Consider the following 7,216-nt stretch of genomic DNA (forward strand, 5'->3'; position numbering starts at 1 on the left):
TAATTATATTATATAAGATTTCACAATAAAAAAAAAAACACTTTTACCAAATATTGGCACCTACTATAGTCTATTTCATATGACAGTCACATTCATAAAATAAAATTTCCAATAGTTCCCAATAAGCCGTTTATTTTGTAAGGTGTGCTAATTAAATTATTTATAAAAAAAAAATCAAATTAATTAGATATTGATAAGTAAATGATCGGATCATATTTATTTATTTATTTATTAAAATGAATAATTTGGTCTCAAAATCATACTTAGTGCCGTTTTTGCAAGTGAACAAAAAGCCAGCGTTTTTCAGCACCATCCCAAAACGCCAACCTTTTCAAAACGTTGATATTCCCATTTGGGAAGAGAAAAAAAAGCCACTTAAAAATTTACCAAATTACCCTTTGGGACATTATAATTAATTAATTTAAAAAAGTGTTTTTAATTAAAAAGTAAGGATATTTTGGTCATTTTAGACTGATGTGACACTTTTAAAAAACATTAAATCAAAAATCAAAAAAGTCAGTTTTTTACTAACTTCCCAAATCACTTCCAAAAAAGCCAAAAAGCTAGGTAAAAAGCCAAAAGCCAGCTTTTTACCAACTTCTCAAAACACCCCTTAGTAGTATTTACAAAAAGGTCACTAAAAAGCCGGCTTTTTTGCTTTTTTGCAACTTTTTGGCTTTTTGTGTTAAAAAGCTGACTTTTTGTGACTTTTTTGTGTAAAAAAGTTAAAAATCCAAAAATATGATTTTTTGCTGCTTTTCCAAAGGAAAATGTTTGGGGGCCACAATTTTTGTGGCTCAAATGGCTCAAAATTGCCAAAACGACGTCGTTTTGACAATTTTGAAGTTGTTTTGTACTCATAACGACGTCGTTTTAGCAATTTTGAGCCATTTGAGCCACAAAAATTGTGACCCTTAATCATTGCTGTTTTCCAAAACACCCCTTAGTGTCTACATGTATATTGTTTTAAAATATATGAGAAGCAAAGAAATAGATTCGTCAATTCATTTCACTTGATTCAAGAATAAGGGAAAGAACTAATACTCTCCTTTAAATACAATCATGTAACTATTGATATCTAATTAACTTTATTTTTTATATAAATAATTTACTCGATAAACTCTACAAAAAGAATGACTTAGAATATCATGATACAATTGGGATCAGGGATGGATCTAGGATTGAGATTTTGGGAGGGCTACTCTATAGTTTGAAAAATTAGGAGGGACTACTCTATATAATTTTGAAATTATCTAAGAAAAATTTGGAGGTGCAAACTCCTATAATTTTAAATTATTTTAAAATTTTTAATATAATATATAAAATTTTTCAAATTTTTTGGGGTGCGGCCGCCCCCTCTAGCCCCGTAGATTCATCATTGATTGGGATAAGCCTCGCAAAGAGGGTAGCACCACCTTTTTTGGCCCAAAATACCTGGTAATATTCATCATATTATTTTACATTTATGTACTTTTAGTAATTTTTAAAAGTGTTTTTGTTTTTGGTTCATTCATCAATCTCCATCAAAGCCTATACAATACAATTTTTGCAGCACTAACAATAATTATGGGTTAAGGAAACAAAGCAAGCTTGCTTCCCATAGTGAGAGCTAAGAAGAGTTAAATTCAAACCCTTAATGCTATCCTACGAGGGCCCTCCTGGGGTCCTTTCTCTATTTTCTAGTCATGATCCTCGTCATTGACTTCATTTTCATCACCTCCACTCCATCATAGTTATTATATTTGAAATAATACCATTTTGTTTTCTAAAATAATTTTGAAGTTGTATCATATGTCATCTGAATCAATTCATTAGCATTTTACTATATAATTAAACAAAATTCTATGAAAAACTATCAAAGTTGTAAGACATGTTTATATAACAATTGTATGATGATGTGAAAAATGTGTGAATTCCAAGAAGTATGTCAAAAAAACAATTAAATATAATGTTTGTAGTAATATCACAAAAATTAGTTTGTTCTCCCAACATATTGGTGAACATTACATTTCTTTTTTATTGGTCTTTTTAATTGAATTTATGGCTTTAAGTAAATCTAAAAAAATTATGTTACGCATTATCAAAATACTTAAATCAACAATATGAGTGAGGGGGAATTTGGTTGGAGTGTTTGATCTCATGAGTGTGTTTTATGTGTCATAAATTTTAGTTTTATTTTTATGGGTCTTATCAATGACAACTGTAAAGGCGGTCAATAAGTATTATAAAATATTAATAATTTTAATATATTTTTTAGATATTTCAAAACACTTTTACATATATTCTTTTTTTTAACACATTTTTCTAACACTAACGACCGTTATAAGTTTTTTTTTTTTTTTTAAACATTTAACTTTTTTTAGTAGTAGTTAAATTGTAGGACTGCGATGTGGATGGGCCGAACTCTATATAGCCATAGATGGGCTTATTTGCTTGACCGACGATATAAATAAGAGAAGTTTTGGTCAATACAACACTTGATGTGCCAATGGCTAAGACAAAACACAAGGCCACTTTAGACATGATAGTTAATAATCGAAATTATAACTTAAAAATATTTATTCCTTAATTTCTTAATAACCAAATTTTTTCAATTGATTTAGGTTATTTTTAACAAGTTATAAATGAAATTACACCAAACACTACTCTCAAAATAAATGTAAGGGAAAAAAAATTTAAAAGCAATCTATAAATAACCAAACTAAGGAGACTTGCGACAGTGATTTACAATGGACGGTGATGAGAGCATTAATGAGGGTAGATTGTCACCACGTATCCAATTCTAAGCCACCACTCACTCTCTCTCTCTCTCTCTTCAATGTATGTCCTATGAATCGCAAATATATCGTCTCAGATTTAATTAAAATATAAATTATTTTTTGTAATTCTAAAAATTACATTTTATTCTTAAAATTTTTAATTTCATAACAAATCGTGATTTTTATTAATAAATCATGAAATTAATTAATAGTTTTTAATGATGTTTGAAATATGTTTCAATTAATAATTTAGGTAATTTTATTATGGGTAAATTACAAAAACACCCCTTGAGGTTTGATTAAAATACGAATCACTCCTAATAGTTTTGAAAATTACATTCCACTCCTTGGGATTTTTAATTTCATAACAAATCGTCCCTTTTATTAATAAATCATCAAGTCAATTAACTATTTTTAATGATATTAAAAATATATTTCAATTAATAATTTAGGTAATTTTATTATTGTATAGGAGAGTAATTATGAATTTCATTTTTTTAGTTAATTTTATTAAATATTTAAAAAAAATTAATAAGGGAGTATTTGTAATTTTTCAAACCACAAGGGAACAATCTGTATTTTAAGCAAATTTTAGAGGGTGTATTTGTAATTTACCCTTTTATTATTGTATAGGAGAGCAATTATGAATTTTATTTTTTTTAGTTAACTATGTTAAATAAATTTTTTTAACAAGGGAGTATTTGTAATTTTTTAAACCATAAGATGCAATCTGTACTTTAAGCAAACCTCAAGAGGTGTATTTGTAATTTACCCATGTCTTACAAATTATGATCTTATCCATACATATTATAAATAAATATAATTGAATCTTGTTAACTAATGTTATAAAATTTTAAAATAATTATACATGCCTTTTTACAAAATATTTTTAGAGTACTTGTTTATAAAATTCAACATAATTTGCTTAAAAACACATTTTTTTTATTTATATATTTTATATATAACACATATACAGTGGAGCTTGAATAACACACATATATAGTGTGATTCATAAAAAAAAAAAATAAAAATAAAAATAAAAAAAAAATAAAAATAAAAATGTGATCCATATATAAGCACATTAGTTTATCCGCCCATTTCATTAAAACCATCAAATATATATATATATATATATATATATATTACAAGTATCACATTTTTATATTATTTTATTAGATAAATTAAACTTTATCATTTTTATATTTAGTTACTTTCTCAATTTAGTTTTTAAAGTTAATTTTTCCTCAATGTAGCCCTTTCGTATTTCAAATTTTTCCTAATTTATTCTGAAGGTAAATTTTTATTATAAATTAAACAAAAAATGATACATAAACAGTCACGTGGTATTAAAATTATTTAATGTATATAACCTACACTTGTAATATAAACTCAAACTCTAATATAATAATATTTTTTTATATTATGTGTCCTTTATTGTGACATTTTTTTGTTTAAATTTCAACAAAAATTAATTTTAGGAAGAAATTGAGAAAAATTTGAAACATAAAGAACTAAAGTGGCAAAAAATAAATTTTACAAATTAAAATGAAAAAGTGACCAAACTTAAAAAGGGCAAAATATAATTTATTCTATTTTATTTCTCAATACTATATTAAATGATATATTAATATTACTCTGACACATAAAATGATATATTAAGCCTCCGTTTGGGAAGTGGGTTGGCTTTTTAGCTTTTTTAGCTATTTGAGCATGGGCTTAAAAGCTTGGTTTGGAAATGACTTTTTGACTTTTTTTGTGAGAGAAGAGTGTAATGATTATGGGTTGGATGTGATGTTTTGTCTGTTGTAGCTCAAATAGCCTATTATGTCTTTTGTGACTCAAAAAGTCAAAAAAGTCCAAATAAACTCTTCCCAAACAACGCCTAAATATGATTGATAACAATAATATCATTGAAAGTGATCTTCACCCACATAATAGCATGAAGGGTTACATTCTGTACAGAGTTTTTTTTTGTCTCCACACACACCAAATTACTAGACAATTTTAAAGTTTAACTTTAGTGGAGGTGTATAATGTGCCGTTTGGGAACCAAAATAAAAAGTCATGTTTTTATCAAAATGTCTAAAAATATAAGTGGCAAAAATGTAACAAAATTAGTTTGGAAAGTGTTAAAAATGCAAGTGTGAAATTATAAATTGGGGTTTATGACAAAAAAATAAAAAAATAAATTTCTTATGTTGGGTAAGGGTATTTTGGTCATTTTAATTTGATTTGATACCATAAATAAATATTAAACTAAAAAGTCAAAAGTTAATTTTTTATCAACTTTTCAAATCACTTTTTAAAAAACTAAAAAACTTAGTAAAAAATTAAAAGTTAATTTTTTACCAACTTCTCAAAACACCCCGTAATGCAGAAACACCAAGTGCCGACCTATTAAACTAAGGGACAATCACCGTACTTTCAAAAAAAAAAAAATTATAAATTTATGATTTTAATTATTAATGTCGTTAAAATTTATCTTTTATTTATAATTATTTTTCCAAAATACATTGTCGTGTCATTTCTGACATGTCATTTCTGATTAAATTAACTTCACTGATACAGGGAGAACAACCACTATTACGTTTTTTTTCCCTAATGGTGACCACGCAATAGCTACCATGTGCACTAAATTGATATTAATTATATTTTTTAAAAAATAATCAGCCTCCTAATTATTCCAAACGTCAACATTAAAAAATATTGGAGTCTTCTTGGTTTTCATAAAAAATAAAAATAAAAAGAAAAAGATTAGAAACAAAAATTAAATGATATGTAGATGTATATATATATATATAATACTTACCATCATTATCGGGACGAAAATTAATTTCTTAATCAGCTGCTGTCGGGCAATTATACTTTATTAAGGGTGGTTTAAGCCTTTAGTTGTCACTAAGGCAAATTGCTTTGCCTATCTCTCTCTCCGGGTCGGGTTTTGTTTCAGTGGTGGATCCATATAAAACTAACATCAATCCATTTTGTTGCATCACAACAGCATCACAACAAAAGCAATGTATTGTCCTGAGAATCCAATATTTAAAAACAAAGAAAATAAAATATTATGTTATATATCAAAAGAAAAAAATTAATATAATAATTTTAATTAGATTTAGAGGAGCCCAATCTATTCCAACTTCTCCCTCACTTTTCATTGTGCAAAGCATTGTAATCTTCTCACTTTACATCCTCCTGGCTTTAAGTTGTTCTCATCCTCTTCTTCTTCTTTTTTTTTTTTTTATTACTTCTAACTTTTTTTATTTTTACTTAAGTTTTTAAACTGTTGAGTTATTTTTTTTTAGTTTTTAGGGCTGTCATAGAAAATTCTAATAAAAAAAAAAGGAAAAAAGAAAAGGCCATCAACAAAATAAACAAACAAACACAACAATTTCAAATACCTTTATTTGACCCCCCAAAAAAAATGGCTTTTAAAAATTTCTAGTAAACTTTTCAGATTTTTTATTCTAAATTTTTCAAGCTGTCTAGTCTAAATGGATATAATATATATTGACACAAATTTTAAAAATTTTACTAAAAAAAAATCAAAAATAAACAAACAAGCAAAGTGATATATATTTTTTATTTTCTGTTTTTAAAACTATGCCAAATGCTAACCCATTACGGTATACTAAAAAAGAAAGCATAAATCAAAGCAAAAAGTAGAGAAAAGGACAAAATGAGAAGCAGTGGAAAGGGAGAGAAGGGTGTAGAATTTTGGTCTAAAAATGAAAAAAGTTTAATTTATTTTGTATGTTTTTGGACTTTTGGTGGGGGGTTGTATTGACCCAATCAGCACCACTAGATGCCAAACGCTATTCCTATTCCCATTCCTATTCCTAGTTGTTGACCTAGCCCAGAAGCAGCCGAACTCGATGTGGGCCACTCCCTCCTTTTTTATTATTAATTATTATTTTTTGGGGGGGGTTAAATTATTAAATAATAATTGGGAGCTAAGTAATTATTTTTTAGCAGTTATTTTTTTAAAATTAACTTTTAGTGATTTTTTTTTTTAAAAAATTACTTTTAAGTTTTAGTAAACTAGATTCAAGTAATAAAATAAAATAATTTTAAAAAAGTCTACTAAAGATTAAAAAAAAAACTTAAAAAGTCATATATTTTTTTTTATCTTCAATAATTTATTTTTTATTTTTTTGAATTTGTCTAAACTAGATAAATCTAAGAAGTTTTTAAAAAAAAAAAAAAAACTATAACAAAATTCCACTAAAGGCAAAATTTTAAAAAATATGTAAACTTAGCCTCCGTTTGGGAAGTAGGTTGGCTTTTTGGCTTTTTTGACTATATGAGCCTGGGCTCAAAAGCTTAGTTTGGGAAGGGTTTTTGGCTTTTTGACTTTTTTGATTTTTTTTATGAGAGAAGAGTGTAATGATTATGGGGTTGGATGAGATGTTTTGTCTGTTATGACTCATGAGCCTATTCTGTCTTTTATGGCTCAT

The sequence above is a fragment of the Camellia sinensis genome, chromosome 14, assembly GCF_055761805.1.
Source record: "Camellia sinensis isolate YWXY chromosome 14, ASM5576180v1, whole genome shotgun sequence".
NCBI classification, from domain to species: domain Eukaryota; kingdom Viridiplantae; phylum Streptophyta; class Magnoliopsida; order Ericales; family Theaceae; genus Camellia; species Camellia sinensis.